Genomic DNA, 21,660 nt, shown 5'->3' with positions numbered 1-21,660 from the left:
AGATATTAATTTATGATGGTGTATTAAATGTAGATTTGTACTGCAGCTTTAAAGCCAGTTTCACCATCATGCATGATTTCCTTAATGTGTTCCCTTCTCCATTTTCACCACAAGAAAATCTAGAGTAGTCAGCTGCATGTGTGGTTCCATGGTGTAATGGTTAGCACTCTGGACTCTGAATCCAGCGATCTGAGTTCAAATCTCAGTGGAACCTGTAAGTTTCATCTTTAGCATTATAATTTCTACTATGTTCAACTTTTAGAATGAAACTTTGAAACTTGATTTGAATGGTGCAAGAATCCATGGAATCCTATAAAATTGACTTCAGGAAACAAAATTCTTATCTTGTATGTTACACCAAGCAACTATATTCTATGACTTGTGTAAATGTTCCCATGATTTTTAATTCGGGTGGGAAAATCTGATGATGATTTCAAATCAAAATGGCTTTAAAAAACGCCAGCTTATTTTCCTGAATTTTCTTTTCTCTTGTTTTTTCCAAAATTATCTATAATGTTTTATTGAGGAATTTTTTGGCAATTTAAAAACAATTGTTTAGTCCATCAGTTGAGTATGTTCTTGTGGCTTTTTTGTAGGTGACAAAAGGAACTAGAAGTGACTAAGAGACTTTAAAGTGTCTTTCTAAGCTTCTAGTTGACTTGAATTTTATTACGGAAGGTATTCGAAGCAAAAAAATCAAATGGAAATTGACATAGTCACTTTACCGTTTTGGAAACTTTATGCAGTTAAAAGATGCTCAAAATGACTGAAAATACGAAGACTAATTTTATTTTATGTTTACATAGAAATGAATATTTTTCTTCTTTTGAGCTTTTTTGGTGTATTCTTTAGTAAGTTTTCAGAGCCAACTCACACTAAATCTGCCTTTTAAACTGTTGAAAGGCTTGAGCGGTACAAGGTTTCAAGTTAAGATGACTTCACATCAGATTTTTAAATTTTAGTGAGGCCTGAAATTTTGAAGGTATCTCAGAAGTTGTGGCTGAGTTGTTAAAGCGATGGACTTGAAATCCATTGGGATCTCCCTGCGCATTCAATCATTGCCAACTATGTCAATTTCCAAGTAGGTTTTTTGATGATTATCTGAGTAGATCAATGCACACCTTCCTTAGTTTATCCCCCAAAAAGTTGTTTCATATCTCTGGACTGGATTTGGAGAACCAACCTGCGGGCATCTAAAGATCTTATTTTGATTAACTGGCCTGGCCCATCATCACATGTGAATCACACTGCTAATCAAAAGATGCGACCTCGTGCGATCAGGTAAGAGGTGCTTCTCCATCTCTCATCTAGTTGCCACAAATGTCAGGTATGGTTGATAGATTGGAACATGTGCTTTGCTTTGCACCAATTCTACTTATATTATCTCTCGGGTGGAATCTTTTACCACACAGTGAAAAATCTTTAGCAACTTCTGGATGAGCAGCTTTCTAGCAGTTTAAGTTTTGCAATTATTTTCCTCTCCTTTTTCCTGGTAACAGAGCTGGCACAGTTTTCATAAACAATTTTAAAACTGTCCTGATTGTGATACTGTGGAATTCTAGGCACACTTGTAGATTAAAAGTGGAGGAGATATTAATTTATGATGGTGTATTAAATGTAGATTTGTACTGCAGCTTTAAAGCCAGTTTCACCATCATGCATGATTTCCTTAATGTGTTCCCTTCTCCATTTTCACCACAAGAAAATCTAGAGTAGTCAGCTGCATGTGTGGTTCCATGGTGTAATGGTTAGCACTCTGGACTCTAAATCCAGTGATCTGAGTTCAAATCTCAGTGGAACCTGTAAGTTTCATCTTTAGCATTATAATTTCTACTATGTTCAACTTTTAGAATGAAACTTGAAACTTAAAAACTTGAAACTTGATTTGAATGGTGCAAGAATCCAAGGAATCCTATAAAATTGACTAAAGGAAACAAAATTCTTATCTTGTATGTTACACCAAGCAACAATATTCTATGACTTGTGGAAATGTTCCCATGATTTTTAATTCTGGTGGGAAAATCTGATGATGATTTCAAATCAAAATGGCTTTAGGAAACGCCAGCTTATTTTCCTGAATTTTCTTTTCTCTTGTTTTTTCCAAAATTATCTATAATGTTTTATTGAGGATTTTTTTGGCAATTTAAAAACAATTGTTTAGTCCATCAGTTGAGTATGTTCTTGTGGCTTTTTTGTAGGTGACAAAAGGAACTAGAAGTCACTAAGAGACTTTAAAGTGTCTTTCTAAGCTTCTAGTTGACTTGAATTTTATTACGGAAGGTATTCAAAGCAAAAAAATCAAATGGAAATTGACATAGTCACTTTACCGTTTTGGAAACTTTATGCAGTTAAAAGATGCTCAAAACGACTGAAAATACGAAGACTAATTTTATTTTATGTTTACATAGAAATGAATATTTTTCTTCTTTTGAGCTTTTTTGGTGTATTCTTTAGTAAGTTTTCAGAGCCAACTCACACTAAATCTGCCTTTTAAACTGTTGAAAGGCTTGAGCGGTACAAGGTTTCAAGTTAAGATGACTTCACATCAGATTTTTAAATTTTAGTGAGGCCTGAAATTTTGAAGGTATCTCAGAAGTTGTGGCTGAGTTGTTAAAGCGATGGACTTGAAATCCATTGGGATCTCCCTGCGCATTCAATCATTGCCAACTATGTCAATTTCCAAGTAGGTTTTTTGATGATTATCTGAGTAGATCAATGCACACCTTCCTTAGTTTATCCCCCAAAAAGTTGTTTCATATCTCTGGACTGGATTTGGAGAACCAACCTGCGGGCATCTAAAGATCTTATTTTGATTAACTGGCCTGGCCCATCATCACATGTGAATCACACTGCTAATCAAAAGATGAGACCTCGTACGATCAGGTAAGAGGTGCTTCTCCATCTCTCATCTAGTTGCCACAAATGTCAGGTATGGTTGATAGATTGGAACATGTGCTTTGCTTTGCACCGATTCTACTTATATTATCTCTGGGGTGGAATCTTTTACCACACAGTGAAAAATCTTTAGCAACTTCTGGATGAGCAGCTTTCTAGCAGTTTAAGTTTTGCAATTATTTTCCTCTCCTTTTTCCTGGTAACAGAGCTGGCACAGTTTTCATAAACAATTTTAAAACTGTCCTGATTGTGATACTGTGGAATTCTAGGCACACTTGTAGATTAAAAGTGGAGGAGATATTAATTTATGATGGTGTATTAAATGTAGATTTGTACTGCAGCTTTAAAGCCAGTTTCACCATCATGCATGATTTCCTTAATGTGTTCCCTTCTCCATTTTCACCACAAGAAAATCTAGAGTAGTCAGCTGCATGTGTGGTTCCATGGTGTAATGGTTAGCACTCTGGACTCTGAATTCAGCGATCTGAGTTCAAATCTCAGTGGAACCTGTAAGTTTTATCTTTAGCATTATAATTTCTACTATGTTCAACTTTTAGAATGAAACTTGAAACTTTGAAACTTGATTTGAATGGTGCAAGAATCCATGGAATCCTATAAAATTGACTTCAGGAAACAAAATTCTTATCTTGTATGTTACACCAAGCAACTATATTCTATGACTTGTGTAAATGTTCCCATGATTTTTAATTCGGGTGGGAAAATCTGATGATGATTTCAAATCAAAATGGCTTTAAAAAACGCCAGCTTATTTTCCTGAATTTTCTTTTCTCTTGTTTTTTCCAAAATTATCTATAATGTTTTATTGAGGAATTTTTTGGCAATTTAAAAACAATTGTTTAGTCCATCAGTTGAGTATGTTCTTGTGGCTTTTTTGTAGGTGACAAAAGGAACTAGAAGTGACTAAGAGACTTTAAAGTGTCTTTCTAAGCTTCTAGTTGACTTGAATTTTATTACGGAAGGTATTCGAAGCAAAAAAATCAAATGGAAATTGACATAGTCACTTTACCGTTTTGGAAACTTTATGCAGTTAAAAGATGCTCAAAATGACTGAAAATACGAAGACTAATTTTATTTTATGTTTACATAGAAATGAATATTTTTCTTCTTTTGAGCTTTTTTGGTGTATTCTTTAGTAAGTTTTCAGAGCCAACTCACACTAAATCTGCCTTTTAAACTGTTGAAAGGCTTGAGCGGTACAAGGTTTCAAGTTAAGATGACTTCACATCAGATTTTTAAATTTTAGTGAGGCCTGAAATTTTGAAGGTATCTCAGAAGTTGTGGCTGAGTTGTTAAAGCGATGGACTTGAAATCCATTGGGATCTCCCTGCGCATTCAATCATTGCCAACTATGTCAATTTCCAAGTAGGTTTTTTGATGATTATCTGAGTAGATCAATGCACACCTTCCTTAGTTTATCCCCCAAAAAGTTGTTTCATATCTCTGGACTGGATTTGGAGAACCAACCTGCGGGCATCTAAAGATCTTATTTTGATTAACTGGCCTGGCCCATCATCACATGTGAATCACACTGCTAATCAAAAGATGCGACCTCGTGCGATCAGGTAAGAGGTGCTTCTCCATCTCTCATCTAGTTGCCACAAATGTCAGGTATGGTTGATAGATTGGAACATGTGCTTTGCTTTGCACCAATTCTACTTATATTATCTCTCGGGTGGAATCTTTTACTACACAGTGAAAAATCTTTAGCAACTTCTGGATGAGCAGCTTTCTAGCAGTTTAAGTTTTGCAATTATTTTCCTCTCCTTTTTCCTGGTAACAGAGCTGGCACAGTTTTCATAAACAATTTTAAAACTGTCCTGATTGTGATACTGTGGAATTCTAGGCACACTTGTAGATTAAAAGTGGAGGAGATATTAATTTATGATGGTGTATTAAATGTAGATTTGTACTGCAGCTTTAAAGCCAGTTTCACCATCATGCATGATTTCCTTAATGTGTTCCCTTCTCCATTTTCACCACAAGAAAATCTAGAGTAGTCAGCTGCATGTGTGGTTCCATGGTGTAATGGTTAGCACTCTGGACTCTAAATCCAGTGATCTGAGTTCAAATCTCAGTGGAACCTGTAAGTTTTATCTTTAGCATTATAATTTCTACTATGTTCAACTTTTAGAATGAAACTTGAAACTTAAAAACTTGAAACTTGATTTGAATGGTGCAAGAATCCAAGGAATCCTATAAAATTGACTAAAGGAAACAAAATTCTTATCTTGTATGTTACACCAAGCAACAATATTCTATGACTTGTGGAAATGTTCCCATGATTTTTAATTCTGGTGGGAAAATCTGATGATGATTTCAAATCAAAATGGCTTTAGGAAACGCCAGCTTATTTTCCTGAATTTTCTTTTCTCTTGTTTTTTCCAAAATTATCTATAATGTTTTATTGAGGATTTTTTTGGCAATTTAAAAACAATTGTTTAGTCCATCAGTTGAGTATGTTCTTGTGGCTTTTTTGTAGGTGACAAAAGGAACTAGAAGTCACTAAGAGACTTTAAAGTGTCTTTCTAAGCTTCTAGTTGACTTGAATTTTATTACGGAAGGTATTCAAAGCAAAAAAATCAAATGGAAATTGACATAGTCACTTTACCGTTTTGGAAACTTTATGCAGTTAAAAGATGCTCAAAACGACTGAAAATACGAAGACTAATTTTATTTTATGTTTACATAGAAATGAATATTTTTCTTCTTTTGAGCTTTTTTGGTGTATTCTTTAGTAAGTTTTCAGAGCCAACTCACACTAAATCTGCCTTTTAAACTGTTGAAAGGCTTGAGCGGTATAAGGTTTCAAGTTAAGATGACTTCACATCAGATTTTTAAATTTTAGTGAGGCCTGAAATTTTGAAGGTATCTCAGAAGTTGTGGCTGAGTTGTTAAAGCGATGGACTTGAAATCCATTGGGATCTCCCTGCGCATTCAATCATTGCCAACTATGTCAATTTCCAAGTAGGTTTTTTGATGATTATCTGAGTAGATCAATGCACACCTTCCTTAGTTTATCCCCCAAAAAGTTGTTTCATATCTCTGGACTGGATTTGGAGAACCAACCTGCGGGCATCTAAAGATCTTATTTTGATTAACTGGCCTGGCCCATCATCACATGTGAATCACACTGCTAATCAAAAGATGAGACCTCGTACGATCAGGTAAGAGGTGCTTCTCCATCTCTCATCTAGTTGCCACAAATGTCAGGTATGGTTGATAGATTGGAACATGTGCTTTGCTTTGCACCGATTCTACTTATATTATCTCTGGGGTGGAATCTTTTACCACACAGTGAAAAATCTTTAGCAACTTCTGGATGAGCAGCTTTCTAGCAGTTTAAGTTTTGCAATTATTTTCCTCTCCTTTTTCCTGGTAACAGAGCTGGCACAGTTTTCATAAACAATTTTAAAACTGTCCTGATTGTGATACTGTGGAATTCTAGGCACACTTGTAGATTAAAAGTGGAGGAGATATTAATTTATGATGGTGTATTAAATGTAGATTTGTACTGCAGCTTTAAAGCCAGTTTCACCATCATGCATGATTTCCTTAATGTGTTCCCTTCTCCATTTTCACCACAAGAAAATCTAGAGTAGTCAGCTGCATGTGTGGTTCCATGGTGTAATGGTTAGCACTCTGGACTCTGAATTCAGCGATCTGAGTTCAAATCTCAGTGGAACCTGTAAGTTTTATCTTTAGCATTATAATTTCTACTATGTTCAACTTTTAGAATGAAACTTGAAACTTTGAAACTTGATTTGAATGGTGCAAGAATCCATGGAATCCTATAAAATTGACTTCAGGAAACAAAATTCTTATCTTGTATGTTACACCAAGCAACTATATTCTATGATTTGTGTAAATGTTCCCATGATTTTTAATTCGGGTGGGAAAATCTGATGATGATTTCAAATCAAAATGGCTTTAGGAAACGCCAGCTTATTTTCCTGAATTTTCTTTTCTCTTGTTTTTTCCAAAATTATCTATAATGTTTTATTGAGGAATTTTCTGGCAATTTAAAAACAATTGTTTAGTCCATCAGTTGAGTATGTTCTTGTGGCTTTTTTGTAGGTGACAAAAGGAACTAGAAGTCACTAAGAGACTTTAAAGTGTCTTTCTAAGCTTCTAGTTGACTTGAATTTTATTACGGAAGGTATTCGAAGCAAAGAAATCAAATGGAAATTGACATAGTCACTTTACCGTTTTGGAAACTTTATGCAGTTAAAAGATGCTCAAAACGACTGAAAATACGAAGACTAATTTTATTTTATGTTTACATAGAAATGAATATTTTTCTTCTTTTGAGCTTTTTTGGTGTATTCTTTAGTAAGTTTTCAGAGCCAACTCACACTAAATCTGCCTTTTAAACTGTTGAAAGGCTTGAGCGGTACAAGGTTTCAAGTTAAGATGACTTCACATCAGATTTTTACATTTTAGTGAGGCCTGAAATTTTGAAGGTATCTCAGAAGTTGTGGCTGAGTTGTTAAAGCGATGGACTTGAAATCCATTGGGATCTCCCTGCGCATTCAATCATTGCCAACTATGTCAATTTCCAAGTAGGTTTTTTGATGATTATCTGAGTAGATCAATGCACACCTTCCTTAGTTTATCCCCCAAAAAGTTGTTTCATATCTCTGGACTGGATTTGGAGAACCAACCTGCGGGCATCTAAAGATCTTATTTTGATTAACTGGCCTGGCCCATCATCACATGTGAATCACACTGCTAATCAAAAGATGAGACCTCGTGCGATCAGGTAAGAGGTGCTTCTCCATCTCTCATCTAGTTGCCACAAATGTCAGGTATGGTTGATAGATTGGAACATGTGCTTTGCTTTGCACCGATTCTACTTATATTATCTCTCGGGTGGAATCTTTTACCACACAGTGAAAAATCTTTAACAACTTCTGGATGAGCAGCTTTCTAGCAGTTTAAGTTTTGCAATTATTTTCCTCTCCTTTTTCCTGGTAACAGAGCTGGCACAGTTTTCATAAACAATTTTAAAACTGTCCTGATTGTGATACTGTGGAATTCTAGGCACACTTGTAGATTAAAAGTGGAGGAGATATTAATTTATGATGGTGTATTAAATGTAGATTTGCACTGCAGCTTTAAAGCCAGTTTCACCATCATGCATGATTTCCTTAATGTGTTCCCTTCTCCATTTTCACCACAAGAAAATCTAGAGCAGTCAACTAAATGTGTGGTTCCATGGTGTAATGGTTAGCACTCTGGACTCTGAATCCAGCGATCTGAGTTCAAATCTCAGTGGAACCTGTAAGTTTCATCTTTAGCATTATAATTTCTACTATGTTCAACTTTTAGAATGAAACTTGAAACTTGATTTGAATGGTGCAAGAATCCATGGAATCCTATAAAATTGACTTCAGGAAACAAAATTCTTATCTTGTATGTTACACCAAGCAACTATATTCTATGACTTGTGTAAATGTTCCCATGATTTTTAGTTCGGGTGGGAAAATCTGATGATGATTTCAAATCAAAATGGCTTTAGGAAACGCCAGCTTATTTTCCTGAATTTTCTTTTCTCTTGTTTTTTCCAAAATTATCTATAATGTTTTATTGAGGAATTTTTTGGCAATTTAAAAACAATTGTTTAGTCCATCAGTTGAGTATGTTCTTGTGGCTTTTTTGTAGGTGACAAAAGGAACTAGAAGTGACTAAGAGACTTTAAAGTGTCTTTCTAAGCTTCTAGTTGACTTGAATTTTATTACGGAAGGTATTCGAAGCAAAAAAATCAAATGGAAATTGACATAGTCACTTTACCGTTTTGGAAACTTTATGCAGTTAAAAGATGCTCAAAACGACTGAAAATACGAAGACTAATTTTATTTTATGTTTACATAGAAATGAACATTTTTCTTCTTTTGAGCTTTTTTGGTGTATTCTTTAGTAAGTTTTCAGAGCCAACTCACACTAAATCTGCCTTTTAAACTGTTGAAAGGCTTGAGCGGTACAAGGTTTCAAGTTAAGATGACTTCACATCAGATTTTTAAATTTTAGTGAGGCCTGTAATTTTGAAGGTATCTCAGAAGTTGTGGCTGAGTTGTTAAAGCGATGGACTTGAAATCCATTGGGATCTCCCTGCGCATTCAATCATTGCCAACTATGTCAATTTCCAAGTAGGTTTTTTGATGATTATCTGAGTAGATCAATGCACACCTTCCTTAGTGTATCCCCCAAAAAGTTGTTTCATATCTCTGGACTGGATTTGGAGAACCAACCTGTGGGCATCTAAAGATCTTGTTTTGATTAACTGGCCTGGCCCATCATCACATGTGAATCACACTGCTAATCAAAAGATGAGACCTCATGCGATCAGGTAAGAGGTGCTTCTCCATCTCTCATCTAGTTGCCACAAATGTCAGGTATAGTTGATAGATTGGAACATGTGCTTTGCTTTGCACCGATTCTACTTATATTATCTCTCGGGTGGAATCTTTTACCACACAGTGAAAAATCTTTAGCAACTTCTGGATAAGCAGCTTTCTAGCAGTTTAAGTTTTGCAATTATTTTCCTCTCCTTTTTTCCTGGTAACAGAGCTGGCACAGTTTTCATAAACAATTTTAAAACTGTCCTGATTGTGATACTGTGGAATTCTAGGCACACTTGTAGATTAAAAGTGGAGGAGATATTAATTTATTATGGTGTATTAAATGTAGATTTGTACTGCAGCTTTAAAGCCAGTTTCACCATCATGCATGATTTCCTTAATGTGTTCCCTTCTCCATTTTCACCACAAGAAAATCTAGAGTACTCAGCTGCATGTGTGGTTCCATGGTGTAATGGTTAGCACTCTGGACTCTGAATTCAGCGATCTGAGTTCAAATCTCAGTGGAACCTGTAAGTTTTATCTTTAGCATTATAATTTCTACTATGTTCAACTTTTAGAATGAAACTTGAAACTTTGAAACTTGATTTGAATGGTGCAAGAATCCATGGAATCCTATAAAATTGACTTCAGGAAACAAAATTCTTATCTTGTATGTTACACCAAGCAACTATATTCTATGACTTGTGTAAATGTTCCCATGATTTTTAATTCGGGTGGGAAAATCTGATGATGATTTCAAATCAAAATGGCTTTAGGAAACGCCAGCTTATTTTCCTGAATTTTCTTTTCTCTTGTTTTTTCCAAAATTATCTATAATGTTTTATTGAGGAATTTTCTGGCAATTTAAAAACAATTGTTTAGTCCATCAGTTGAGTATGTTCTTGTGGCTTTTTTGTAGGTGACAAAAGGAACTAGAAGTCACTAAGAGACTTTAAAGTGTCTTTCTAAGCTTCTAGTTGACTTGAATTTTATTACGGAAGGTATTCGAAGCAAAGAAATCAAATGGAAATTGACATAGTCACTTTACCGTTTTGGAAACTTTATGCAGTTAAAAGATGCTCAAAACGACTGAAAATACGAAGACTAATTTTATTTTATGTTTACATAGAAATGAATATTTTTCTTCTTTTGAGCTTTTTTGGTGTATTCTTTAGTAAGTTTTCAGAGCCAACTCACACTAAATCTGCCTTTTAAACTGTTGAAAGGCTTGAGCGGTACAAGGTTTCAAGTTAAGATGACTTCACATCAGATTTTTACATTTTAGTGAGGCCTGAAATTTTGAAGGTATCTCAGAAGTTGTGGCTGAGTTGTTAAAGCGATGGACTTGAAATCCATTGGGATCTCCCTGCGCATTCAATCATTGCCAACTATGTCAATTTCCAAGTAGGTTTTTTGATGATTATCTGAGTAGATCAATGCACACCTTCCTTAGTTTATCCCCCAAAAAGTTGTTTCATATCTCTGGACTGGATTTGGAGAACCAACCTGCGGGCATCTAAAGATCTTATTTTGATTAACTGGCCTGGCCCATCATCACATGTGAATCACACTGCTAATCAAAAGATGAGACCTCGTACGATCAGGTAAGAGGTGCTTCTCCATCTCTCATCTAGTTGCCACAAATGTCAGGTATGGTTGATAGATTGGAACATGTGCTTTGCTTTGCACTGATTCTACTTATATTATCTCTCGGGTGGAATCTTTTATCACACAGTGAAAAATCTTTAGCAACTTCTGGATGAGCAGCTTTCTAGCAGTTTAAGTTTTGCAATTATTTTCCTCTCCTTTTTCCTGGTAACAGAGCTGGCACAGTTTTCATAAACAATTTTAAAACTGTCCTGATTGTGATACTGTGGAATTCTAGGCACACTTGTAGATTAAAAGTGGAAGAGATATTAATTTATGATGGTGTATTAAATGTAGATTTGTACTGCAGCTTTAAAGCCAGTTTCACCATCATGCATGATTTCCTTAATGTGTTCCCTTCTCCATTTTCACCACAAGAAAATCTAGAGTAGTCAGCTACATGTGTGGTTCCATGGTGTAATGGTTAGCACTCTGGACTCTGAATCCAGCGATCTGAGTTCAAATCTCAGTGGAACCTGTAAGTTTCATCTTTAGCATTATAATTTCTACTATGTTCAACTTTTAGAATGAAAACTTGAAACTTGATTTGAATGGTGCAAGAATCCATGGAATCCTATAAAATTGACTTCAGGAAACAAAATTCTTATCTTGTATGTTACACCAAGCAACTATATTCTATGACTTGTGTAAATGTTCCCATGATTTTTAGTTCGGGTGGGAAAATCTGATGATGATTTCAAATCAAAATGGCTTTAGGAAACGCCAGCTTATTTTCCTGAATTTTCTTTTCTCTTGTTTTTTCCAAAATTATCTATAATGTTTTATTGAGGAATTTTTTGGCAATTTAAAAACAATTGTTTAGTCCATCAGTTGAGTATGTTCTTTTTTTCCTGGTAACAGAGCTGGCACAGTTTTCATAAACAATTTTAAAACTGTCCTGATTGTGATACTGTGGAATTCTAGGCACACTTGTAGATTAAAAGTGGAGGAGATATTAATTTATTATGGTGTATTAAATGTAGATTTGTACTGCAGCTTTAAAGCCAGTTTCACCATCATGCATGATTTCCTTAATGTGTTCCCTTCTCCATTTTCACCACAAGAAAATCTAGAGTAGTCAGCTGCATGTGTGGTTCCATGGTGTAATGGTTAGCACTCTGGACTCTGAATTCAGCGATCTGAGTTCAAATCTCAGTGGAACCTGTAAGTTTTATCTTTAGCATTATAATTTCTACTATGTTCAACTTTTAGAATGAAACTTGAAACTTTGAAACTTGATTTGAATGGTGCAAGAATCCATGGAATCCTATAAAATTGACTTCAGGAAACAAAATTCTTATCTTGTATGTTACACCAAGCAACTATATTCTATGACTTGTGTAAATGTTCCCATGATTTTTAATTCGGGTGGGAAAATCTGATGATGATTTCAAATCAAAATGGCTTTAGGAAACGCCAGCTTATTTTCCTGAATTTTCTTTTCTCTTGTTTTTTCCAAAATTATCTATAATGTTTTATTGAGGAATTTTCTGGCAATTTAAAAACAATTGTTTAGTCCATCAGTTGAGTATGTTCTTGTGGCTTTTTTGTAGGTGACAAAAGGAACTAGAAGTCACTAAGAGACTTTAAAGTGTCTTTCTAAGCTTCTAGTTGACTTGAATTTTATTACGGAAGGTATTCGAAGCAAAGAAATCAAATGGAAATTGACATAGTCACTTTACCGTTTTGGAAACTTTATGCAGTTAAAAGATGCTCAAAACGACTGAAAATACGAAGACTAATTTTATTTTATGTTTACATAGAAATGAATATTTTTCTTCTTTTGAGCTTTTTTGGTGTATTCTTTAGTAAGTTTTCAGAGCCAACTCACACTAAATCTGCCTTTTAAACTGTTGAAAGGCTTGAGCGGTACAAGGTTTCAAGTTAAGATGACTTCACATCAGATTTTTACATTTTAGTGAGGCCTGAAATTTTGAAGGTATCTCAGAAGTTGTGGCTGAGTTGTTAAAGCGATGGACTTGAAATCCATTGGGATCTCCCTGCGCATTCAATCATTGCCAACTATGTCAATTTCCAAGTAGGTTTTTTGATGATTATCTGAGTAGATCAATGCACACCTTCCTTAGTTTATCCCCCAAAAAGTTGTTTCATATCTCTGGACTGGATTTGGAGAACCAACCTGCGGGCATCTAAAGATCTTATTTTGATTAACTGGCCTGGCCCATCATCACATGTGAATCACACTGCTAATCAAAAGATGAGACCTCGTGCGATCAGGTAAGAGGTGCTTCTCCATCTCTCATCTAGTTGCCACAAATGTCAGGTATGGTTGATAGATTGGAACATGTGCTTTGCTTTGCACTGATTCTACTTATATTATCTCTCGGGTGGAATCTTTTACCACACAGTGAAAAATCTTTAGCAACTTCTGGATGAGCAGCTTTCTAGCAGTTTAAGTTTTGCAATTATTTTCCTCTCCTTTTTCCTGGTAACAGAGCTGGCACAGTTTTCATAAACAATTTTAAAACTGTCCTGATTGTGATACTGTGGAATTCTAGGCACACTTGTAGATTAAAAGTGGAAGAGATATTAATTTATGATGGTGTATTAAATGTAGATTTGTACTGCAGCTTTAAAGCCAGTTTCACCATCATGCATGATTTCCTTAATGTGTTCCCTTCTCCATTTTCACCACAAGAAAATCTAGAGTAGTCAGCTACATGTGTGGTTCCATGGTGTAATGGTTAGCACTCTGGACTCTGAATCCAGCGATCTGAGTTCAAATCTCAGTGGAACCTGTAAGTTTCATCTTTAGCATTATAATTTCTACTATGTTCAACTTTTAGAATGAAACTTGATTTGAATGGTGCAAGAATCCATGGAATCCTATAAAATTGACTTCAGGAAACAAAATTCTTATCTTGTATGTTACACCAAGCAACTATATTCTATGACTTGTGGAAATGTTCCCATGATTTTTAATTCGGGTGGGAAAATCTGATGATGATTTCAAATCAAAATGGCTTTAGGAAATGCCAGCTTATTTTCCTGAATTTTCTTTTCTCTTGTTTTTTCCAAAATTATCTATAATGTTTTATTGAGGAATTTTTTGGCAATTTAAAAACAATTGTTTAGTCCATCAGTTGAGTATGTTCTTGTGGCTTTTTTGTAGGTGACAAAAGGAACTAGAAGTCACTAAGAGACTTTAAAGTGTCTTTCTAAGCTTCTAGTTGACTTGAATTTTATTACGGAAGGTATTCGAAGCAAAAAAATCAAATGGAAATTGACATAGTCACTTTACCGTTTTGGAAACTTTATGCAGTTAAAAGATGCTCAAAACGACTGAAAATACGAAGACTAATTTTATTTTATGTTTACATAGAAATGAATATTTTTCTTCTTTTGAGCTTTTTTGGTGTATTCTTTAGTAAGTTTTCAGAGCCAACTCACACTAAATCTGCCTTTTAAACTGTTGAAAGGCTTGAGCGGTACAAGGTTTCAAGTTAAGATGACTTCACATCAGATTTTTACATTTTAGTGAGGCCTGAAATTTTGAAGGTATCTCAGAAGTTGTGGCTGAGTTGTTAAAGCGATGGACTTGAAATCCATTGGGATCTCCCTGCGCATTCAATCATTGCCAACTATGTCAATTTCCAAGTAGGTTTTTTGATGATTATCTGAGTAGATCAATGCACACCTTCCTTAGTTTATCCCCCAAAAAGTTGTTTCGTATCTCTGGACTGGATTTGGAGAACCAACCTGCGGGCATCTAAAGATCTTATTTTGATTAACTGGCCTGGCCCATCATCACATGTGAATCACACTGCTAATCAAAAGATGAGACCTCGTACGATCAGGTAAGAGGTGCTTCTCCATCTCTCATCTAGTTGCCACAAATGTCAGGTATGGTTGATAGATTGGAACATGTGCTTTGCTTTGCACCGATTCTACTTATATTATCTCTCGGGTGGAATCTTTTACCACACAGTGAAAAATCTTTAGCAACTTCTGGATGAGCAGCTTTCTAGCAGTTTAAGTTTTGCAATTATTTTCCTCTCCTTTTTCCTGGTAACAGAGCTGGCACAGTTTTCATAAACAATTTTAAAACTGTCCTGATTGTGATACTGTGGAATTCTAGGCACACTTGTAGATTAAAAGTGGAGGAGATATTAATTTATGATGGTGTATTAAATGTAGATTTGTACTGCAGCTTTAAAGCCAGTTTCACCATCATGCATGATTTCCTTAATGTGTTCCCTTCTCCATTTTCACCACAAGAAAATCTAGAGTAGTAAGCGCCATGTGTGGTTCCATGGTGTAATGGTTAGCACTCTGGACACTGAATCCAGCGATCTGAGTTCAAATCTCAGTGGAACCTGTAAGTTTCATCTTTAGCATTATAATTTCTACTATGTTCAACTTTTAGAATGAAACTTGAAAACTTGAAACTTGATTTGAATGGTGCAAGAATCCATGGAATCCTATAAAATTGACTTCAGGAAACAAAATTCTTATCTTGTATGTTACACCAAGCAACTATATTCTATGACTTGTGTAAATGTTCCCATGATTTTTAGTTCGGGTGGGAAAATCTGATGATGATTTCAAATCAAAATGGCTTTAGGAAACGCCAGCTTATTTTCCTGAATTTTCTTTTCTCTTGTTTTTTCCAAAATTATCTATAATGTTTTATTGAGGAATTTTTTGGCAATTTAAAAACAATTGTTTAGTCCATCAGTTGAGTATGTTCTTGTGGCTTTTTTGTAGGTGACAAAAGGAACTAGAAGTGACTAAGAGACTTTAAAGTGTCTTTCTAAGCTTCTAGTTGACTTGAATTTTATTACGGAAGGTATTCGAAGCAAAAAAATCAAATGGAAATTGACATAGTCACTTTACCGTTTTGGAAACTTTATGCAGTTAAAAGATGCTCAAAACGACTGAAAATACGAAGACTAATTTTATTTTATGTTTACATAGAAATGAACATTTTTCTTCTTTTGAGCTTTTTTGGTGTATTCTTTAGTAAGTTTTCAGAGCCAACTCACACTAAATCTGCCTTTTAAACTGTTGAAAGGCTTGAGCGGTACAAGGTTTCAAGTTAAGATGACTTCACATCAGATTTTTAAATTTTAGTGAGGCCTGTAATTTTGAAGGTATCTCAGAAGTTGTGGCTGAGTTGTTAAAGCGATGGACTTGAAATCCATTGGGATCTCCCTGCGCATTCAATCATTGCCAACTATGTCAATTTCCAAGTAGGTTTTTTGATGATTATCTGAGTAGATCAATGCACACCTTCCTTAGTGTATCCCCCAAAAAGTTGTTTCATATCTCTGGACTGGATTTGGAGAACCAACCTGTGGGCATCTAAAGATCTTGTTTTGATTAACTGGCCTGGCCCATCATCACATGTGAATCACACTGCTAATCAAAAGATGAGACCTCATGCGATCAGGTAAGAGGTGCTTCTCCATCTCTCATCTAGTTGCCACAAATGTCAGGTATAGTTGATAGATTGGAACATGTGCTTTGCTTTGCACCGATTCTACTTATATTATCTCTCGGGTGGAATCTTTTACCACACAGTGAAAAATCTTTAGCAACTTCTGGATAAGCAGCTTTCTAGCAGTTTAAGTTTTGCAATTATTTTCCTCTCCTTTTTTCCTGGTAACAGAGCTGGCACAGTTTTCATAAACAATTTTAAAACTGTCCTGATTGTGATACTGTGGAATTCTAGGCACACTTGTAGATTAAAAGTGGAGGAGATATTAATTTATTATGGTGTATTAAATGTAGATTTGTACTGCAGCTTTAAAGCCAGTTTCACCATCATGCATGATTTCCTTAATGTGTTCCCTTCTCCATTTTCACCACAAGAAAATCTAGAGTACTCAGCTGCATGTGTGGTTCCATGGTGTAATGGTTAGCACTCTGGACTCTGAATTCAGCGATCTGAGTTCAAATCTCAGTGGAACCTGTAAGTTTTATCTTTAGCATTATAATTTCTACTATGTTCAACTTTTAGAATGAAACTTGAAACTTTGAAACTTGATTTGAATGGTGCAAGAATCCATGGAATCCTATAAAATTGACTTCAGGAAACAAAATTCTTATCTTGTATGTTACACCAAGCAACTATATTCTATGACTTGTGTAAATGTTCCCATGATTTTTAATTCGGGTGGGAAAATCTGATGATGATTTCAAATCAAAATGGCTTTAGGAAACGCCAGCTTATTTTCCTGAATTTTCTTTTCTCTTGTTTTTTCCAAAATTATCTATAATGTTTTATTGAGGAATTTTCTGGCAATTTAAAAACAATTGTTTAGTCCATCAGTTGAGTATGTTCTTGTGGCTTTTTTGTAGGTGACAAAAGGAACTAGAAGTCACTAAGAGACTTTAAAGTGTCTTTCTAAGCTTCTAGTTGACTTGAATTTTATTACGGAAGGTATTCGAAGCAAAGAAATCAAATGGAAATTGACATAGTCACTTTACCGTTTTGGAAACTTTATGCAGTTAAAAGATGCTCAAAACGACTGAAAATACGAAGACTAATTTTATTTTATGTTTACATAGAAATTAATATTTTTCTTCTTTTGAGCTTTTTTGGTGTATTCTTTAGTAAGTTTTCAGAGCCAACTCACACTAAATCTGCCTTTTAAACTGTTGAAAGGCTTGAGCGGTACAAGGTTTCAAGTTAAGATGACTTCACATCAGATTTTTACATTTTAGTGAGGCCTGAAATTTTGAAGGTATCTCAGAAGTTGTGGCTGAGTTGTTAAAGCGATGGACTTGAAATCCATTGGGATCTCCCTGCGCATTCAATCATTGCCAACTATGTCAATTTCCAAGTAGGTTTTTTGATGATTATCTGAGTAGATCAATGCACACCTTCCTTAGTTTATCCCCCAAAAAGTTGTTTCATATCTCTGGACTGGATTTGGAGAACCAACCTGCGGGCATCTAAAGATCTTATTTTGATTAACTGGCCTGGCCCATCATCACATGTGAATCACACTGCTAATCAAAAGATGAGACCTCGTACGATCAGGTAAGAGGTGCTTCTCCATCTCTCATCTAGTTGCCACAAATGTCAGGTATGGTTGATAGATTGGAACATGTGCTTTGCTTTGCACTGATTCTACTTATATTATCTCTCGGGTGGAATCTTTTATCACACAGTGAAAAATCTTTAGCAACTTCTGGATGAGCAGCTTTCTAGCAGTTTAAGTTTTGCAATTATTTTCCTCTCCTTTTTCCTGGTAACAGAGCTGGCACAGTTTTCATAAACAATTTTAAAACTGTCCTGATTGTGATACTGTGGAATTCTAGGCACACTTGTAGATTAAAAGTGGAAGAGATATTAATTTATGATGGTGTATTAAATGTAGATTTGTACTGCAGCTTTAAAGCCAGTTTCACCATCATGCATGATTTCCTTAATGTGTTCCCTTCTCCATTTTCACCACAAGAAAATCTAGAGTAGTCAGCTACATGTGTGGTTCCATGGTGTAATGGTTAGCACTCTGGACTCTGAATCCAGCGATCTGAGTTCAAATCTCAGTGGAACCTGTAAGTTTCATCTTTAGCATTATAATTTCTACTATGTTCAACTTTTAGAATGAAAACTTGAAACTTGATTTGAATGGTGCAAGAATCCATGGAATCCTATAAAATTGACTTCAGGAAACAAAATTCTTATCTTGTATGTTACACCAAGCAACTATATTCTATGACTTGTGTAAATGTTCCCATGATTTTTAGTTCGGGTGGGAAAATCTGATGATGATTTCAAATCAAAATGGCTTTAGGAAACGCCAGCTTATTTTCCTGAATTTTCTTTTCTCTTGTTTTTTCCAAAATTATCTATAATGTTTTATTGAGGAATTTTTTGGCAATTTAAAAACAATTGTTTAGTCCATCAGTTGAGTATGTTCTTTTTTTCCTGGTAACAGAGCTGGCACAGTTTTCATAAACAATTTTAAAACTGTCCTGATTGTGATACTGTGGAATTCTAGGCACACTTGTAGATTAAAAGTGGAGGAGATATTAATTTATTATGGTGTATTAAATGTAGATTTGTACTGCAGCTTTAAAGCCAGTTTCACCATCATGCATGATTTCCTTAATGTGTTCCCTTCTCCATTTTCACCACAAGAAAATCTAGAGTAGTCAGCTGCATGTGTGGTTCCATGGTGTAATGGTTAGCACTCTGGACTCTGAATTCAGCGATCTGAGTTCAAATCTCAGTGGAACCTGTAAGTTTTATCTTTAGCATTATAATTTCTACTATGTTCAACTTTTAGAATGAAACTTGAAACTTTGAAACTTGATTTGAATGGTGCAAGAATCCATGGAATCCTATAAAATTGACTTCAGGAAACAAAATTCTTATCTTGTATGTTACACCAAGCAACTATATTCTATGACTTGTGTAAATGTTCCCATGATTTTTAATTCGGGTGGGAAAATCTGATGATGATTTCAAATCAAAATGGCTTTAGGAAACGCCAGCTTATTTTCCTGAATTTTCTTTTCTCTTGTTTTTTCCAAAATTATCTATAATGTTTTATTGAGGAATTTTCTGGCAATTTAAAAACAATTGTTTAGTCCATCAGTTGAGTATGTTCTTGTGGCTTTTTTGTAGGTGACAAAAGGAACTAGAAGTCACTAAGAGACTTTAAAGTGTCTTTCTAAGCTTCTAGTTGACTTGAATTTTATTACGGAAGGTATTCGAAGCAAAGAAATCAAATGGAAATTGACATAGTCACTTTACCGTTTTGGAAACTTTATGCAGTTAAAAGATGCTCAAAACGACTGAAAATACGAAGACTAATTTTATTTTATGTTTACATAGAAATGAATATTTTTCTTCTTTTGAGCTTTTTTGGTGTATTCTTTAGTAAGTTTTCAGAGCCAACTCACACTAAATCTGCCTTTTAAACTGTTGAAAGGCTTGAGCGGTACAAGGTTTCAAGTTAAGATGACTTCACATCAGATTTTTACATTTTAGTGAGGCCTGAAATTTTGAAGGTATCTCAGAAGTTGTGGCTGAGTTGTTAAAGCGATGGACTTGAAATCCATTGGGATCTCCCTGCGCATTCAATCATTGCCAACTATGTCAATTTCCAAGTAGGTTTTTTGATGATTATCTGAGTAGATCAATGCACACCTTCCTTAGTTTATCCCCCAAAAAGTTGTTTCATATCTCTGGACTGGATTTGGAGAACCAACCTGCGGGCATCTAAAGATCTTATTTTGATTAACTGGCCTGGCCCATCATCACATGTGAATCACACTGCTAATCAAAAGATGAGACCTCGTGCGATCAGGTAAGAGGTGCTTCTCCATCTCTCATCTAGTTGCCACAAATGTCAGGTATGGTTGATAGATTGGAACATGTGCTTTGCTTTGCACTGATTCTACTTATATTATCTCTCGGGTGGAATCTTTTACCACACAGTGAAAAATCTTTAGCAACTTCTGGATGAGCAGCTTTCTAGCAGTTTAAGTTTTGCAATTATTTTCCTCTCCTTTTTCCTGGTAACAGAGCTGGCACAGTTTTCATAAACAATTTTAAAACTGTCCTGATTGTGATACTGTGGAATTCTAGGCACACTTGTAGATTAAAAGTGGAAGAGATATTAATTTATGATGGTGTATTAAATGTAGATTTGTACTGCAGCTTTAAAGCCAGTTTCACCATCATGCATGATTTCCTTAATGTGTTCCCTTCTCCATTTTCACCACAAGAAAATCTAGAGTAGTCAGCTACATGTGTGGTTCCATGGTGTAATGGTTAGCACTCTGGACTCTGAATCCAGCGATCTGAGTTCAAATCTCAGTGGAACCTGTAAGTTTCATCTTTAGCATTATAATTTCTACTATGTTCAACTTTTAGAATGAAACTTGATTTGAATGGTGCAAGAATCCATGGAATCCTATAAAATTGACTTCAGGAAACAAAATTCTTATCTTGTATGTTACACCAAGCAACTATATTCTATGACTTGTGGAAATGTTCCCATGATTTTTAATTCGGGTGGGAAAATCTGATGATGATTTCAAATCAAAATGGCTTTAGGAAATGCCAGCTTATTTTCCTGAATTTTCTTTTCTCTTGTTTTTTCCAAAATTATCTATAATGTTTTATTGAGGAATTTTTTGGCAATTTAAAAACAATTGTTTAGTCCATCAGTTGAGTATGTTCTTGTGGCTTTTTTGTAGGTGACAAAAGGAACTAGAAGTCACTAAGAGACTTTAAAGTGTCTTTCTAAGCTTCTAGTTGACTTGAATTTTATTACGGAAGGTATTCGAAGCAAAAAAATCAAATGGAAATTGACATAGTCACTTTACCGTTTTGGAAACTTTATGCAGTTAAAAGATGCTCAAAACGACTGAAAATACGAAGACTAATTTTATTTTATGTTTACATAGAAATGAATATTTTTCTTCTTTTGAGCTTTTTTGGTGTATTCTTTAGTAAGTTTTCAGAGCCAACTCACACTAAATCTGCCTTTTAAACTGTTGAAAGGCTTGAGCGGTACAAGGTTTCAAGTTAAGATGACTTCACATCAGATTTTTACATTTTAGTGAGGCCTGAAATTTTGAAGGTATCTCAGAAGTTGTGGCTGAGTTGTTAAAGCGATGGACTTGAAATCCATTGGGATCTCCCTGCGCATTCAATCATTGCCAACTATGTCAATTTCCAAGTAGGTTTTTTGATGATTATCTGAGTAGATCAATGCACACCTTCCTTAGTTTATCCCCCAAAAAGTTGTTTCGTATCTCTGGACTGGAT

General features: G+C 35.0%; 13 non-coding genes across 13 annotated transcripts; all 13 read left to right on the top strand.

Moving 5' to 3' along the window:
• The first annotated feature begins 142 nt into the window (after positions 1–142).
• On the top strand, positions 143–214 carry TRNAQ-CUG (transfer RNA glutamine (anticodon CUG)). The gene has a single exon. It is a non-coding gene; the product is annotated as a tRNA-Gln (tRNA).
• A 3,118-nt stretch (positions 215–3,332) lies between these two features.
• Positions 3,333–3,404, top strand: TRNAQ-CUG (transfer RNA glutamine (anticodon CUG)). Its single transcript has one exon. It is a non-coding gene; the product is annotated as a tRNA-Gln (tRNA).
• Positions 3,405–6,529: 3,125 nt separating this feature from the next.
• TRNAQ-CUG (transfer RNA glutamine (anticodon CUG)) lies at positions 6,530–6,601 on the top strand. Its single transcript has one exon. It is a non-coding gene; the product is annotated as a tRNA-Gln (tRNA).
• Positions 6,602–8,124: 1,523 nt separating this feature from the next.
• TRNAQ-CUG (transfer RNA glutamine (anticodon CUG)) lies at positions 8,125–8,196 on the top strand. Its single transcript has one exon. It is a non-coding gene; the product is annotated as a tRNA-Gln (tRNA).
• Positions 8,197–9,712: 1,516 nt separating this feature from the next.
• Positions 9,713–9,784, top strand: TRNAQ-CUG (transfer RNA glutamine (anticodon CUG)). Its single transcript has one exon. It is a non-coding gene; the product is annotated as a tRNA-Gln (tRNA).
• Positions 9,785–11,307: 1,523 nt separating this feature from the next.
• TRNAQ-CUG (transfer RNA glutamine (anticodon CUG)) lies at positions 11,308–11,379 on the top strand. The gene has a single exon. It is a non-coding gene; the product is annotated as a tRNA-Gln (tRNA).
• A 614-nt stretch (positions 11,380–11,993) lies between these two features.
• On the top strand, positions 11,994–12,065 carry TRNAQ-CUG (transfer RNA glutamine (anticodon CUG)). Its single transcript has one exon. It is a non-coding gene; the product is annotated as a tRNA-Gln (tRNA).
• Positions 12,066–13,588: 1,523 nt separating this feature from the next.
• TRNAQ-CUG (transfer RNA glutamine (anticodon CUG)) lies at positions 13,589–13,660 on the top strand. Its single transcript has one exon. It is a non-coding gene; the product is annotated as a tRNA-Gln (tRNA).
• A 1,508-nt stretch (positions 13,661–15,168) lies between these two features.
• TRNAQ-CUG (transfer RNA glutamine (anticodon CUG)) lies at positions 15,169–15,240 on the top strand. Its single transcript has one exon. It is a non-coding gene; the product is annotated as a tRNA-Gln (tRNA).
• Positions 15,241–16,764: 1,524 nt separating this feature from the next.
• On the top strand, positions 16,765–16,836 carry TRNAQ-CUG (transfer RNA glutamine (anticodon CUG)). Its single transcript has one exon. It is a non-coding gene; the product is annotated as a tRNA-Gln (tRNA).
• Positions 16,837–18,359: 1,523 nt separating this feature from the next.
• Positions 18,360–18,431, top strand: TRNAQ-CUG (transfer RNA glutamine (anticodon CUG)). The gene has a single exon. It is a non-coding gene; the product is annotated as a tRNA-Gln (tRNA).
• A 614-nt stretch (positions 18,432–19,045) lies between these two features.
• On the top strand, positions 19,046–19,117 carry TRNAQ-CUG (transfer RNA glutamine (anticodon CUG)). Its single transcript has one exon. It is a non-coding gene; the product is annotated as a tRNA-Gln (tRNA).
• Positions 19,118–20,640: 1,523 nt separating this feature from the next.
• Positions 20,641–20,712, top strand: TRNAQ-CUG (transfer RNA glutamine (anticodon CUG)). The gene has a single exon. It is a non-coding gene; the product is annotated as a tRNA-Gln (tRNA).
• Positions 20,713–21,660: the final 948 nt, after the last annotated feature.

The sequence above is a fragment of the Dendrobates tinctorius genome, unplaced genomic scaffold (assembly GCF_039654945.1).
Source record: "Dendrobates tinctorius isolate UK_male_01 unplaced genomic scaffold, ASM3965494v1 ptg000047l, whole genome shotgun sequence".
Taxonomy (NCBI): domain Eukaryota; kingdom Metazoa; phylum Chordata; class Amphibia; order Anura; family Dendrobatidae; genus Dendrobates; species Dendrobates tinctorius.
This window is presented reverse-complemented; position numbering and strand designations above follow the sequence as displayed.